We start from the raw sequence: 17165 nt of genomic DNA, 5'->3' as shown, positions 1-17165 counted from the left end.
CTCCTGCACTTGCCGAGTGATTTTAGGTGCGTCTACACCAGTAGAATCAGCATAAATCAAGCCAGCATTTCTTCATTTAAAATACAAGGAAAGGATACAGGTTGCCACATTGTAACAATGAAATGTACAAGACACTCTATGGGGGGGGGCGTGGAGTGACATGTTGGGGAGGTATGAAGGGGCAGAATGGTAGGGGAAAGACAAAGGAGGGGGTAACAATGCTCAATAAGAAATGGACTCATTACCTTACTTATGTAACTGTAACCCATCTGCACAGGAACTTTAAAATAAAAATATAAATTGAAAAGATACAAGGAAAACTTCTGTACTTATAGGAAGTTTTATTTGTCACTCAATATCAGCAAGGTATTGGTTTTAGGACCACAAGCATATTAAAATTTTGGATGCTCAAATTCTCTACGTAAACACAGTATATTATTTCCAATAGAATCTGCCCACATCCTAGTGCACGGTAATTGCTACGAAAATTTTTACTACATTCTATGTTTGTAGTGAAAAATAAAATTATATGCACTATCGACTGATACCATTTTTTTCAGATAATTTATTTATTGTGAAAATATCGTACAGAGGGGATAATGGGCAAGGTAATGAATATATATACATATATATATATGTATATTCATATATATACATATATACATACATATATATACATATACAAATATATAATGTTTTAAAATCAAAATATTTTATATCCTTTTTAAAAATTTTTTTGAAAATACCATACAGAGTTGTTACAATTACAGAGGAAAGGTAATGAGTATATATTTTATCAAGCATTATTACTTCCTCCTTGGTTTCCCCTTCCCTACATATCTTCCACCACACCCCACCCGCTCCCCGAACTGCCCGAAGTTGTAAAGTTCGAATTTCAGCATAATGACTTGTACATCTCATTGCTGCAATGGGTCCACCTGTATCCCTACTTAAAAGGTTTGCTTTTGCCCTTCCCATCCACAAACTATATCAATATCAAATACAATGAAAGCCGGGGTTATACCGTGGGGAGGGACATAGAACACAAAAAAGCAATCATCTTATGAATATGTTTGAAACAAATGCAAGAAGGAAAAAAATATATGAATATTTATATTGGGGTTCATTTCACGTAAAATCAACTTATCTGACCTTTTCTGCTTGTGTCAGACATACACTAGTTATTGTAAATAAGGGAAACCATGGGACCTATGTTTCTTTGGGCCTGGCTTTCTTCACTTAATATACTTTTATCCAAGTATTTCCAGTTCTTAACAAATGGGTCAATGTCATCCTTTCTGATGGAGGCATAGAATTCCATTGTGTATATATACCACATTTTCTTGATCCATTCATCTGCGGAGGGGCATCTGGATTGGTTCCATATCATAGCTCTCTTAAAGAATGCTGCAATAAACAGTTGTGTTGGTAGCTTTAGTATGGTCTTGTTTGTTACCATTTGGGTAAATGCCAAAAATTGGGATTCCTGGGTCATAGGGGAGCTCTATGTGAAGTCTTTTGAGGAACCTCCATACTTCAACAGATACAATCTATTCAACATTAAACAACTATGTACTAATGGGCTAAGAACAGAAAAGAAGAATTTGGCAAACGAGAAGTTATTAGGTTTAGGGAGAAATGTGGGGAAAAGTAGGATTAGAGGGATGTGGTAGGTAAAAAGAGAGTGTATTTGGCCAAGTCCTAATTTCAGAGAGGGAAATAGCTTGGGAAGAATTATTGGAGAGACTTAAAAAAACAAGAGAAAATGGAAAAAACAAAACTTTACATATAAAAAGTGAAACACAAAAATTTTGAAAGGGTAAAGAAGTGATATTGAGAGAAGAAAAGCTAAAAAATAAAAGTTCTTAAAATTATATAGGTAGGAGGAGATAATACTACTATTAAAGAATTTAAGCCTTAGAGGTTTTGAATTGAGTAATAAATTTCTGGGTTAAATATGTACACAAGGGAGATAAGGTCTAATAATCGATGACAGGTATGTATCTGAGGATGAGCAAAACAGCAATTAAGTCACCCAAAAAGAAGAAAGGGAAGAAAAAAATGAAAAAGAATAAAAAAGAAGAGAAAAAGAAAAAAGAAAAAAAGGACCAAAAACTCAGTAGAGATTAAAACACACACAGACACACACACACACACACACACACAGACACACAGACACAGACACACACACACACACACACACACACACACACACACACACACACCTAAAATAAAAATTATGCGAGGACAAAAAAGATTAATAGAAAACAATTTTTAAAATATAATTTAAAAATTTTTTAAAAATTAAAAAAAGGTATAAAAAAGAGTTCTTTGATTGGGAAAGGGGGTGCGTGCATGGGAAGATCTTTTATCTCCCTTGTGTCCTAACCAATCTCTTGGTGGAGTCTCAGGTCTGCTTGTGGTTACTGTCTGGTCTGTCTTGATTGGTTACTTAAGTCAGTTTGTTTGAGCAGGCAGAAAAATGCTCTGCTTTACCCAGGATTTTGTGATCCTCCTCCTCGATAGTTCAGTGGGAGGGAGATCTGCTTTGATTATCACAAAAGAAGGAGATGGCAAAGAAGGAGATGGCTGTTTCCTCTAGTTTGGAGATGGTGTGATGAGGCTAGGTTCTGGGTAGAGTTGAGGCCTTTCACCAAACAGTAGCTTTTCCCTGAGGGGATAGCTTCTGATATACTCACAAAGCCCAGCCTAGAGCCATTCTCAGGGTTTTGTATACTGAATTTCAATTGTTTTTCTAGGCTGCTGTAGGGAGGGGCAGCCTCTGGCTCTGTTTACCCAGAAGAAAGCCACACCTGTGGGGGCCACGGATCCTCTGCTTGTGCTTGGTGACTTTCCCTTGGGTGGAGCTAAGCCTGGAATGTCAGGTCAGCTTCCTGTGACCTGCTAAATGACTCCAGTTTTCATCCAAGGCCTGAGTTGTTGCTAGCTCCTCAGCCGGGCCTTTTTCAGTATCAAAAATGGAGATCTCTGGTGCTGGGGGTGGGGAGAGGTGGACTTCCCCCCTCTGCTTCCTGAGAAGGAGTGAGGATGTCAGGGTTCTACTCATGCTGGATTGTTGGTTCCCTGGCCATCTTTAGTCTGTGTTCTGCAGGATGAAGATATTTGCTCCTTGCCAGTTCTTGCTGGTGTTGAATAGAATCCACTAGCCCCTGGGTCTGGCTCCTTTGTCCCGGATTCTCTCTGTTTAGGTAGGGTGGCTATGGCCGCCACCACCAACGCCTTGCCACAGCTGCAAGCAAGTGCTCAGGTCTGCCTGGATTTTTCCTCTCTGGCCAAACTCTCTGTACAGTGATCGCACACTTGGTGTGATTCTCTAGGCTAGGACTGTTCACTGGAACACTAAACTGCTATCTATGCGAAAAATTGATAGCCTCCAGCTTCATTTCCGCAGTCTTCATTCAACATTCATGAGTATATTTCTTATCAAGCATTGTTGCCTGCTCCTTTGTTTCCCCTTTGAATCCCTTCAAATCACCCCCCCCTTCCTAATCCACCTCCCAGCCAAATTGTAAAGTTGATTTTTTGACGTAACATCTTGTACATCTTATTATTGCAATGGGTCCAGCTGTATCCCTATATAAACAGTTTGTTTTTGCCCTACCCCTCCACAAATTATATCAACCTCAAATACAATGAAAGCAGGGGTTATACCGTGGGGGAGGGACATACAAAGCAACAAAGAAATCATATCATAAGTATGTTAGAAACAATTGCAAGAAAGAAAAACCATTTGAATCCTTATCTTGGAGTTCATTTCGCCTACCATCAATTTATCTGACCTTTTCTGCTTGTGTCAGGCATACTAGTTTATGCAAATAAAGGAAACCATGGTACCTATGTTTGTTTGGGCACTGCTTACTTCACTTAATATAATTTTTCCAAGTCGTTCCATTTCTTAACAAATGGGGCAATGCCATTCTTTCTGATGGAGGCATAGAATTCCATTGTGTATATATACCACATTTTCTTGATCCATTCATTTACGGTGGGACATGTGGGTTGGCTCCAAATCTTAGCTATGGTAAACAATGCTGCAATAAACATAGCTTTGCTAGTACCATTAGTGTGCTCTTGTTTGTGATCATTTGGGTAAATGCCCAAAAGTGGGATTGGTGGGTCATAGGGGAGCACTATGTGGAGTCTTTTGAGGACCCTCCATACTACTATCCAAAGTGACTGAACAAGTTTACACTCCCACCAACAATGCAGTAGGGTTCCCTTCTGTGCACATCCCCTCTAGCATCTGTTGTTATTAGAGTTCTTCGTTATAGCCATTCTAATTGGAGTGAGGTGGTATCACAATGTTGTTTGGCATTTATCTTATGGTTAGGGAAGTTGAGCATTTCTTCATGTGTCTATTGGCCATACTTCTTTCTTCTTCAGCGAAGTTCCTCTGTAAGTCTATAGCCCACTTATTTATTGGGCAGTTGTTTCTTTGAGGATTTGTTGTTGGGGCATTTAATTTTGTGAGTTCCAGTTATATTGTAGATATGAGACCCTTGTCGGTTGTATGTTTAGTGAAGATCTTCTCCCAATCAGTGGCCTTTCTGGTGATCTTGCTAGCTATGTCCTTTGCCATGCAGAAGCTCTGCAATTCCATGCAATCCCATTTGTCCAACCTTTGTTTAATTTGTTGTGTTTCTGGGTCTCTTTTAAGAAAATTTTGGCCTGTGACAAGGAGACCTAGGGTTTCACTTATTTCATCCTTTGAAGTTATTAGTGTGTCAGATTTGACTCCGAGGTCTTTGATTGTGGAGCACATGGGCAGCAAAGATGGCGCTGAGGGAGAGTTGTGTGGGCAGAGCCCAATTTGCTTTACGTTCCGTGACTAACCATCCCGTGGAAGCTTAGGTGCATGATAAGGTTCTTCTTCCTCCCCTCCCATGCACACCTGGTCTTTTTTGCTTTAAAAAAGAGCTTGCTCTGAGTTAATAAATGAATTTCCTGCTTCACTTGACTCCCTGCTGTGTCTGATTATCTCCCTGGCTAAGGGAGGCCTGGGAACGGGGGAGCAGCCGCACTTACCTTCCCTTGGACCCCATTCATCTTTTGTGGGATGGACGAAGACCCAACATCTGGCGCCCAATGTGGGGCTTGAAAGGAAAAGATACCAGCGGCGGCTAAGCAGTCTCACAGGGTAAGTGAAACCCTTAGTATGGGTAATGCTATTTCACAGAAGTAGGAGGAGGAGGCAGCATTAGGCCTAGAGTGAATAAAGGAGGACTTGAAAAGTGAGAAGGAAAAGGAATGGGTCAAATTCATCCAAGAATGCACTGAAACATGCACAGTGGAAATCAAAATGAGGGTGAAAGTTACCCCTCTGACTCAGGTGCCCTGGATGGATCCTAGGTCCCCACCCTATTTCCCCGATTGAGGGAGAGGTACGGCGCCCTACACAACCTGTGAGAGGGACCTGCAAGACCCGGACCCCTACCAACCTTCCATGGAGGGGCCGAGGGGTGGGGAAATAACCTAATTGGAGGCCTACCCTGGAAAGGAAGGGCCACCCAGGACCCCGGACCCTGGGCCACAGGATTTGCTTCCCCAAGTGTATCTGGTAAATCTGGCCCTTGGAATGGTATCCATGGGAAGCTAAAGATCTTAAAGAGCTCCACAAGGCAGTGGAGGAGGATGGCCCAAACTCTCCTTGGGCCCAGACCTTATTACAGGACATTGCTTATCACCCATGTGTCCCTAAGGACTGTCTGGATGTGGCCAAAGCCTTCCTCACTTGTTCTCAGTTTATTAAATGGTGCCTTTCTTTAAGGAGGAATGCAGAGTGCGAGCGGAGAATAACTGGCAGGCTCAATCTGTGATACCTATTACTTATGCCATGTTAAAAGGGATGGGGAATGGTACTCCACTAGGGTCCAACATGCCGCAATACCTGGCTCATACCATGACCAGGTGATTCAGGCAGGACTTGCCACGTGGTACAAACTGGATGATGAGCCCACTGAGTCCCTCATAGCAGGAGTTACACAAAAACCTGGTGAGCCTCTAGTTGAGTTTGTAGATGGAGTCCAACAGAGTATTAACCACAAGCTGCCAGCAGAGAACCTCCAAGATCAGTTTGTAAAGCTGCTGCTCTGGGAAGAAATGAATGCAGACCACCACATGGCCTGCATGGGATTGAGAGAGTTTTTTCTGAGAAGATGGGTGATGGCCTCACAGGATGTGGGAATGCAACAGCACCAGTCCCAATCATTAGCTTTAGCTTTACATGTTCAGACATCTGCAATGACTGGCTATTACTCAAGCACTGACAGCCCAGGGCCAAGGAACCCCAAGACCATCGGGGAAAGGGACTTGTTTTAAATGTGGGCAGGAGGGGCACTTTAAGAGGGACTGTTCACAAAAATCCCCTGCCAACTGGCCCTAGGGGGCCTAACCTCCCCCTACACCCTGACCCAGGGGCAGAAAGGGATACCATTGGAAAAAGAATTGTGGATCCAAGTTTGATTTAGATAGGAAGCCCTACCTGGGTGGAGTGATGGCCATTGATAAAACCTGAACTTGTATTCCTCCACCTTCTGGTGGAGATAAACCTTGGGTACATATGCCCTTCTATGAGTCCTTGGAACACACCCATATTTGTTATTCAAAAGGCCTCTGGGGCTAGGTGTAAGCTCCAAGATCTATGAAAGGTAAATGAAAGGATGGAGCTAGTAGGAACATCCCTAAGAGGTATGCCCTGGACTCCTGCTATACTTTCAGAATATACCTTGGTGTGATTGATATTAAAGATTGTTTTTTTCTATCCTCCTGCATACAGATGACTGTAAAAAGTTTGCTTTCTCCATCCCTTCTCTTAATTTTTCCCTGCCTGATTGGAGGTTTGAATGGACGGTGCTGCCACAGGGAATGGCAAATAACCTGGCCTTTTGCCAACAATACTTGGCCACACTTTTAGGGCCTGTGCTGGGTTCAGATACCTCTCTTGTGTTTGCCTACCCGGATGATATAATTGTGGGGCACCAAGACCTAGGACACCTGGAGGGCCTTCTGGCCCAGGTTCGCATCATATTAAGAAAGGGGGGCTTCACCATAGCACTCAATATAATTCAAAAGTACCTTCTTTTAAGGTGCTCTGGTTCCACCTTACCTTGACTCAGGCCAGTCTCCTTAAGCCTTTGCTGGATATTCCAACCTCTCTGACCTTATCCCAACTTCAGAGCCTTTTAGGGGAAACCAATTGGCTGTTTCCATGGGTTCCTGTCCCTAAAGATAGTGTGTGCCTTATTTGCCCTACTAAAAGGCAGGACGCCCCAAGAAGTTATTACAATTACAGACAGCCATTGGGCAATATTTTTGCAGTTCCAAAAAGCCCTGGATGAAGTTTTCCTGAAGAGGTATTCTATTTTTGAGCCCATTTCCCTTTGGTGGTTTGGAGGTGTTACATTGATTTCTGCAGTTTTAATTCAAAGGGGGGAGCCATTAGAGTGGGTTCACACTCCCCTGGGGGCACACCTCAGGTATAATCTCAGGCAGACCAACTTGCAGATGCTATAATCAAGGGAAGGACCCAAGCCCAAAGGCATATGGCTTTGAGCCTCACTCCACTGTTTTTCCTTTTTGGATGGCAGATATTGAGCGGCTCACTTAAGCCAATGCCTCATCTTGCTCTCTCCTTAGAGGGGTTTCTAGACCAAATTGACTCTCACCACAACTGGTTCCTTTGATTTTTTTTTAATAAGAATTGTAATAGTTATGAAAGAGTATCATATTAATTTTGAATTGCATTTCTCTAATGACTTCTGTTCCCAAAGCCTAAGCCAGCATAGAAGTAGCATTAAACACAACTTTGTAAACCCACTGGCTATTTTCATGGATTTTGGAATACATGTCTATTCAGAATTTATGCCCAGTTTTAACCAAGCTTCTTGTTAATCTCATCTTTAATCTCTCTATACAAAATCAACAATTAATTCAATGTAGTAGAAAGGAAAAAATTAAGTATCGCCTAAAAATTTTCATTTTTCAATTTCATGACATTGCTTAAATCATTTTCTGTTTACACTTGAGATTATATAAATTAATTTATTTAGACCTTTTACAAGGTTATACGTATTTTATTTATTTTACAATGATTGATCTTTCCAAAGCCTGTGTGTTTAATTTTCCTTGGTGTATTTCAGTATCATGTAGCTCATATTTCAGAGTGAAGAATAAATGGAAGGAAGCAAACAAAAAGTACAGTTCCTCTCATCTGATGAAGCCTCTACAAGAATGAGGAAAGAGTTCATCCTTCTAAGGACCTACGATAGGATATCAAAAAGATAATTCATTCTAATAGGTCTTCATTATCTTTGCAATGTAACACAAATGATTTAAACACAATATACTGCTCAGATACTTATATGTTTTATCAGGTTTGTATATTTTCATATGATTTCACCTCAGTCTACAACATTCCTTCATTATTCTGTCCCTGATATTTTTACACTATCAAGACATAAGATCAACAGTTTGATTTACAGCATGAGAAATTATCCATCTGGCTTTCTTGGAAGCAGTGCATAGTCAATTGATAACATTATTTCTGGTTGCTCATTACATGTAATGGTTTCTGTAATACATATCACATTCTACTTAGTATTTAAAAATCTGCTTTGTTAACGATATTATATGGATAAAATTGGGGGAATAAACTCTTCCATCTCAGAACATTTTTATAGGTTTTTAATTGTAAAAGTACTGTACAGAGGGGTCACAGTTACACACACACACACACACACACACACACACACACACAGTTTCTTGATCCATTCATGTACTGAGGGGCATCGGGTTGGTTCCATATCTTACCTATGGTAAATAATGCTGCAATAAACATAGTTGTGCTTGTAGTTTTAGTATGGTCTTGTTTCTGATCATTTGGGTGAATGCCCAAAAAAAGGATTGCTGCGTCATAGAGGAGCTCTATGTGGAATCTTTTGAAGAACCTCCATTCTGCTTTTCAAAGGGGTTGAACAAGTTTACACTCTCACCAAGAATTCAGTAGTGTTTACTTCTGGCCACATTCACTCCAGCATCTGTCCTTGTAAAAATATTGAACGCTTCAGGAATTTGTGTGTCATCCTTCGAAGGAGCTATGCTCATCTTCTCTGTATCATTCCAGTTTTAGGGTATGTGCTGCCAAATTGAGCACAGAACCTTTTTTTTTATATATAAAGTGTAATTGATTTTCTTAAACTAGACAATTCAACAAAAAGTAAATACAAAAGAATGGTCATGAAATATGTATTTCTTACATAAGCACAGATTTAAGAAGAAACTAAAAATTGATATGTCAAAAACAAAGTAATTCCAAATATTTGTGGTTCCAGAGATGTGTAGAAGGAGGAGTTCAATTATTCTCTACAAGGCACCTGTTATAATGAACATTGCAGCAAGGGTTAAGGTTTGTTAAAGTTTTAATGCTTTAAATGTGTTTAATTCTGGGAATTTGCTTAAATATGCCAAAATAGGGACTGTTTCACAGGTCATAAAAATTTTCCATGAAGTAGTTAAGATTTATGGTAGCAGACATATATTACTAAGTATTTACATTTCAGAGTTTATAGAAACTTTACTAATGAGAAGTTGCAAAGCCTTTGTGTAAAGCAGAGTAAAGAGTTAAGAATTTGTTAACTACAATTTAGAGCTTCCTTACTTTATATGTTAGCGAGGAACAAGTGATGATATAAGCCATATACAAATGACGAGATGAGCCATAAATAGTAATCTTACTGGGTAACTTTAAAGACTACTCATAGCCTATAAAACTCTTGTTGAACATCATAATCTTAGCCAGTTTTAAATGTACAGGAATATGAGAATATAGTAAAATCTAATATGTAGTATACTTCAAATACTGGAAACACGTAACTGATTTATTTTTCATTTTATTAATTATGAGTATTTAATTGTTGGTTTTATTTATTTGTAGCATTGTTTTCCTTGTAGTAATATAGTACAGTTTTGTAAGTTGTCTTTTGGAGGTACTTTGAGAAGGTTACTGGGATGGTCAACCATTTTTATAGGTGCATGTGAGTTTACAAATAGCAAATTTAAGAACAAAATATTGATTAAAAATTTTATCAAGTAGAATCTGAATCAGGAGTGTTGATAAATTTCCACACCTAAAATCTTAGCCCTAGGGTGAAGCTGACATATTACAGAGTTGAGGCCACAAAAATGAGAGACTGTGTTTTGTTCTCTTTCTGTTTTTGTTGGTCATGAGGCTTGAAATCTGGAGCATGTGTGCTGTCCCTCAGCTATTCATCTCAAGGCTAGCGTTACCACTTTTGTCACAGCACCACTTCCATCTTTTTCTGCTTATGTGGTGCAGAGGAATCAAACTCAGGGCCTCATGCATGCAAGGCAAGCACTATATACCATTGAGCCACTTTCCCAGTTCTTGAGAAACTGTGTTTTAAAAAAATCATCTAAAGAACATTTGTTTTAGCTTTGGGTTATATATTGAAATATATGAATATCTTTTTATATTTTTGTGAATTATCATACTACTTAATTTATATTAACTTCAGCTACTTTATTATTCTCAAAGTCATGAAATATCTCTGAGAGATTGCTTCTGTGAAAATTGTTTTTGCAATTCTAATTTCTTGAGTCATTTTTAGTTTTTTATCAAAAGCACTTTATATTTTATGTTGGTGGGTTATTGTACATTAAATACCTTCAAATGTACATGTAGAATCTAAAAATAGCTGTATGAATATTCTCATATAGCTCTTATTTATCTGTTATGCACTTTCAGTATTATGATATTTCTCTCTATCTTTCACTCTATCTCTTTCACTTGCTTTCTCGTTCATGCTCCATGACTGCTACTTAGCATTTCTGCTGGTGTACTATTATCTTTCAGGATCCACTGGTTTTGTGAGAACATGATAGGGACCATCAGTTACAATGGCATTCTTTAAGAGTTATAGCAGTCATGTGATATTATTCTTTGCAATGCTAAATGGCAAAACAACAGATCTAAAAATTCCTTTTCACTTTTACTATTATTATAAATTTTATCTCATAGGAATCATTGGGATGGATAAGATACTTTATCCTGTTACCTAAAAGATCTTTTTCTTTTATAAATAACCTGTTTCTTTTATTATCAGTAAGTAAATACATGTAATGAAAATAAAGCTATCCTATGGATAGATTTTCATCCCTGTAGCAGGGATGAAAAACAAAGTAGTGGCAGAAGTGAGTACAAAGGATAACCATCATAGAGCAAAGATCCTCAGAGCAGTTTATCATGTACACTTTGTGTGAATGACAATGTGCGGGAACTATAGCTTAAATCACTGAACAGCTGATATATACGCACATATATTATGTATGTATAATTTTATATTTGCATATATATGTGTATATGCCCTTATATATGTACACATGTATGCTCCTATACACATGAATACACACATACATACACACATGTATACATGGAGAAAGACACATAGTTACAGCCAACACAAGTTTCACTACTTGTTGAATATGCCTTAGACGGAATGCTTGGAACCAAATATGTTGAAGATGCATTTTTCTCTAGAAGTACTTTTACCACTCCTCTTATCTCTTAAAACTGATAGGTTTTGACAGATTCAACTTGCAAAATGCAGTACAAGTGATAGCAAGCCACTCGGAAATCTCATTAAGTAATGGTCATATGGTGTCTCCCTGTTTCCAAAAGAATGCTTGCTTTTGTAGACATTCTCAACAACCAAAGTAGCTGGAGAATAGTCTGGTAAAGAATAACGTTATAAGGCTTTAAATGGCATCCTTCCTTGAGCTCTTTTCCAAGAGCCAGCATCAATTCCTAAGCAGATGAGTGAGTCCTCAGAAGACTGGAGCTCAGGTCAGTATTTAACCAACCCATTTGAAAAGTCCTATGTGAGAAATGCTGACTGAGGTCTTGCGGATTTATTGGCCAAGAAAATAAGAAAGAAAACTGCCACACGTACTCCGGTGGAGTCTGCTTAGCATGGGAAACCTGCTTTCAGATCTGAGAATGGGGCTTCAAAGAGGCCTACCTCCTGGAAAGGCTGGCAAGCCCCTGGGAAAGATGTGTTCCTGTTTTTCTTTTCTTTGCTGTATAGGAGTGCCTACTAATCTTTTACTGTTCCTGCTGCTTGTTCTACTTACTCATGCTCAACGTTCCCTTATTCAAGGCTCTTTCTTAGAAGTGTTGATGACTCCAACATCTGATGAGTGTCCTGAGAACATGACTAACTCACCAGAGTTAAGTACTACCCTAAAAGCCCCTCTTATGGAGGCTATTAGACAAGTCATATGTAAATATAAACGTATTGGGGGTTTCATGACGTCAGTTCAGCAGAAGGAATTGTTTGTAAGAGATTTACAAGAAGCTGTAGGCACGGCTAGAGCAGAAAGAGTGTATGGCTATTGGAGACTTCCCTTTAATCCTAAAGCATATACAATAGACTCATATAGATATCCTGTAGATAAAAAAGATGTAGAGGGATATATAGATCAAAAGCTAAATAAGATTCCTAAAATGTTGGTAGATGGCAGGTGGCAATGACTTATCAGAGGAAAATAGTGGGATCCTCCATTATCTAGAGGACCCCAAAGACTTCCCCCAGATCCATAGCCTTTTACAGGTGTGTATGATAAGGATGGCAAACGTTGGGAAAACTACTTAGGAGAAAGAACTTCCTATTACTCTTTTATTTACTGAGAGACTTGCTAGATCTAGGCCTCCTTGGTGCTTACTATCAAAGAAGGAACAAGAAAGCTCTTATGAGACAGTTAAGGCCTCTATGGAGAAGAGTAAACGATTATGTGAAAGGGTTACAGAAAAGACACTATGAGCTTGAATTTGATATATGGCCAGATTTAACTAAATATACTATCATGATTTTTGGCCACAAATTGGGGACCCTCTAAAGAATGGCAAAGAAGCAAAATTGCTTAGAAAAGATTTGAAATGCATAAAGTACAAAACTAAGCAAAAGTAACTATGAAGTACTAGAGTTTATGCCTTTCTGTTCAGCACCTTACCCATATGCTCTGGTTAATGGTTAATAGGTGATAAACATCGAAACCAATTGTATTTCTTAAAAATAGAGGTAAAGCCGAAAACAAGTGCTTATCTTCATAGCTCATCATCCAAAAAACAAGATCAGGCAACCAGCTGGTGACCACCCCAGAACAAAGCCTTGCAGCAAGATTGTGTAACCTTTTGCCCTTTCTCATGGAGAGTTTTTCTATAAAAGCTTGTTGTCCTCTGCAATAAATCACACTCAGCATTCACTCCTCTTGTGTGTGAGTTGTCTGTTTGCCATCTCCCCACCTATTCCAGTTACCTCCATTGGGTGTCCTCCGTCGTCCCGACAGAGCCGTTCCACGGCAGAAAACATTTTAATGCATTAAAGTTTGAAATAATTTGCAACCTGTCAATAAATGTGTAGAACACAATTATACCAACTGACAAAAGATGATATGCATTTCATTTATGTGCTTTTGGGCTTGGTGGGTGACTTTAGGTGTGTCTACACAAGTAGAATCAGCATGAAAGAAGCCAGCATTTCTTCATTGTTACAATGAGTAACAATGAGATGTACAAAACACTCTATCAGAGGAGGGTTGGAGGGAAGAGGTGGGAAGGTGTGAGTGGAAGGGTTGATAAGGGAAAAACAAAGGAGGGGTAACAGTGCTCAATAAGAAATGTACTCATTAACTTACTTAACTGTAACCCCTCTGTATAGTATCTTCACAGTAAAGACATATATATTAAAAAGATACAAGGAAAACTTCTGTACTTATAAGAAGTTGTATTTGTCACTCAATATCAATAAAGTATTGGTATTAGGACCACAGGCATATTAAAATTTTGGATGCTCAAAATCTCTGCATAAACACAGTATGTTATTTACATTAGAATATCCCCAGCACCTAGTGCAGTGTAATTGCTATGAAAAATTTTACTACATTCTATGTTTGTAATGGAAAATAAAAATATATGCACTCCCACCAACAATTCTGGAGGGTTCCCTTCTGTCTACATGGAAATGGAAAAACTTGGAAAAAATTATATTAAGTGAAGTAAGCCAGGTCCAAAGAAATATAGGTCCCATGGTTTCCCTTATTTGCAGTAACTTGTATGTGTTTGAGATAAGCAGAAACGGTCAGATAAGTTGATGTTAGGCAAAATGAACCACAAGATAAAGATTCAAATGGTTTTTCTTTCTTGCAATCGTTTCTAACATATTTATAAGATGATTTATTTGTTGCTTTGTATGTCCCTCCCCATGGTATAACCCGTTTTCACTGTATTTGATGTTGGTATAATTTGTGGAGGTGAAGGGAAAAACAAATAGTTTAAATAAGGATAGAGGTGAATCCATTGCAGTAATGAAATGTACAAGTCATTATGATGAAAAATGAACTTTACAAATTTGGTGGGGGTAGGAGAGGGCGTGGGGGAGAGATGGATAGGGATGGGAAGGTCAAACAAAGGAGGAGACAACAATACTTGATAAGAAATATACTCAGTACCTTGCCCATATAATTGTAACCCCTCTGTATGGTATTTTCACAATTAAAAATTTAACAAAATAAAATAATACTTTTAAAAATTATATGCACTATCAACAGATACAAATTTTTTCAGATAATTTTTGTCTGCATTTTGTGGATGGAATTGGGAGAGCAATTTTGAAAAGCACAAATTTCATCACCAAGATTTGTCTGCAAAATACAACAGGGATCTAATACAGCATTATTGAAAGGTATGGAACTCTGAGGAGAAATACTTGAATTGAGATATTATCAGAAAGTATAAGCACGCAATGACTTTTTAGAAATGCTGCTAGATTTCTCATGGAGAGCTTTCATAACACTTTGTGAAACACAAGTCAGAACCTCACTGAAGTGTAGGCAGTTTCCCTCACCTTTATGTCAGGCTCAGTCATTAGAAATCAACATATAGCTAATCTGGAATAATCCTCTAATAAGAAAATGATGATGGAGTGTTTATATGCAGAAAAGCTGGGAAGACTATCTTTTTCCAATTAAGACTGAAAGATTGACCCCCATCCTATTGTCCCAGGCCCATAAAGACTCCAGGCAAAATCTCCGGTATGTGTGAACTCCATTGAAGTACAGGCAGGACAATCCACCTAAGCCCAGCTGTAAATATCCCATTGAGGGCCCATGTGAAAGTCCCCCACCTTCCTTGACCTAGGAGCTTTTCATTAAACTCTACCTTCTTGTTCAGACCTCCTATAAAAAACCAGATCCTGTCCCAGCTCCTCACACAACCTCAATCCTGCAGGAAGGGCTGTGCCCCTCGCTGTCTGTCAATGAACCGTTCTCGCCTGTTGATGATCGAGTCTGGCCTATTCCTTTTCCATTCTACTCCATTTTCCTAACATATGCTTCCTACATCCAGGAATGGAAAAGTGCGAGGAATAAACTGGATGCCCTCTACAGAGGGGCAACCCAACTCTTTGCCACCTCTAATGGAGATTCTCTGCTATTTTCCTCCTCCTTCCAAGGCCTTTCTGAATTGGGAGTTCACAGCCCTATGAGCTTACTTTTTGCTAAACAGCCTCATGAAAGACCTCTTGGCCTTGGCCTTTGGAAGTGGTGCAAGCAGGGGAGGGCCATTCTGTTGTGGCTTGCAGTATTATTGACCCTTGCATAAACCCCCTATTCTCTCTCCATTACCCTGTCACTGGACTCTGATCTCTAGGCAGGAGGCTTTTTGACACTTGACCGACTTCACCCACCACCTGAAAGCCTTCAGGACAAGGTAACCAGCCTAGTCTGTGGAAGAGGGGCCCCGACAAGGACTCCAGGACTCCAGGAGTCCCTCCCTTCCTTCCTGTCTGTGGGGATCTCAGTAACTCCAGGAGTCTCCACTTTCCTGACCCCCTGACTGACCACCATTAATTAGGACCTTTGGGCATGCACTCTATTAATTATTGGGTTCTGTCCGTCTGCCTTCTCAAAACACCAAGGATGCCTGGAGAAGTGGGACAGGTTCCAAAATCCTACCAAATTTTCCAAATTGTCTCCCAGAGACACCTCATTAGTATGCCTGCAGTTTAATCTTAAGACTCTGGGCTGACTAATTTACAGTAAAAAAAATGCTTCATATATCCCTCCCCCATGGTATAACCACTGTTTTCACTGCATTTGATGTTGGTATAATTTGGGGAGGGAAGGGAAAAAAATTTAAATAAGAATACATGTGTACCCATTGCACAATGACAGGTACAAAATGCTATGTCAAAAATTGAACTTTACAACTTTGAGGAGGGGGGAGAAACATGGATTTGGGAGGTCAGGGATTGTAGGGGGAACAAAAGGAAGAGGCAACAATGCTAGGTAAGAAATATACTCATTACCTTTCTCATTTAATTTTAACCCCTCTGTACGTTAATTTCACAATAAAAATTATTTTGTTTAAAAAAATGACTTGTTTTTCTACCAAAATCTGGTCTTCTTACCATGGCCAACACTGGCCTAAATTTGTAACTTTAGGTTTTAATTTTAATGATTTAAACAATTCTCCAACGAAATGATGAGGAATCCAAGGTACCCTAAACATAAGCCCTCCTCTACCTCTGCTCCAGAAAACTTGCCCTCTGCTTGTTCTGTTCTGTCCACCAAGTCCTTCTCTGACCTCTACTCCAGAGGTCCCCCTCCCTGCTCTCCTGCCTTACTAATCTAGCACTTCTCTGCCAGGAGCCTCCCAATAATCTCCTCTAAAAATGTAACTCCTTATCTTATCGCAGCTCAGTCTGTCTCTCACCCACTTCTCTCACATCCTCCTTTTCTATCTCTTTTCTTTGATAACCTCGAGAAACAAAGATCTTTATCTCCTTCCTTGCTCTTCTAACTACACTCTTGCTATTTGCAGTTGGTCCAGATTTTCTAGGCTAAAACTATCTGTTTCAAGCAAGCTCCTTCTGTTAATCCCTGTCCCTGTGCCCGCCTGTCTGCCTGCCTGTGTAGCTGACACAAGGTAGGGGTGGGCTTAGGCCTCCAAAGGTAAAAAAAACAAGCTAACAGCCCTGTTAAATATCACTGTAAACAAACTACTCCATACATATACATTTCTCAACCCTTTTCTATAGCTAATACGCATTTTTCCCTTACAGACCCTAATT

The 17165-nt window shown here is 39.4% G+C and overlaps 1 non-coding gene across 1 annotated transcript; it reads right to left on the bottom strand.

Moving 5' to 3' along the window:
* Positions 1-9066: 9066 nt before the first annotated feature.
* LOC122097727 lies at positions 9067-9172 on the bottom strand. Its single transcript, XR_006145572.1, has one exon. It is a non-coding gene; the product is annotated as a U6 spliceosomal RNA (small nuclear RNA).
* Positions 9173-17165: the final 7993 nt, after the last annotated feature.

This window comes from Dipodomys spectabilis, unplaced genomic scaffold (assembly GCF_019054845.1).
Source record: "Dipodomys spectabilis isolate Male_0828 unplaced genomic scaffold, ASM1905484v1 ptg000428l, whole genome shotgun sequence".
In the NCBI taxonomy this organism is placed as follows: domain Eukaryota; kingdom Metazoa; phylum Chordata; class Mammalia; order Rodentia; family Heteromyidae; genus Dipodomys; species Dipodomys spectabilis.
The sequence above is the reverse complement of the archived record's forward strand: the minus strand, read 5'-3'. Positions and strand labels throughout refer to the sequence as shown.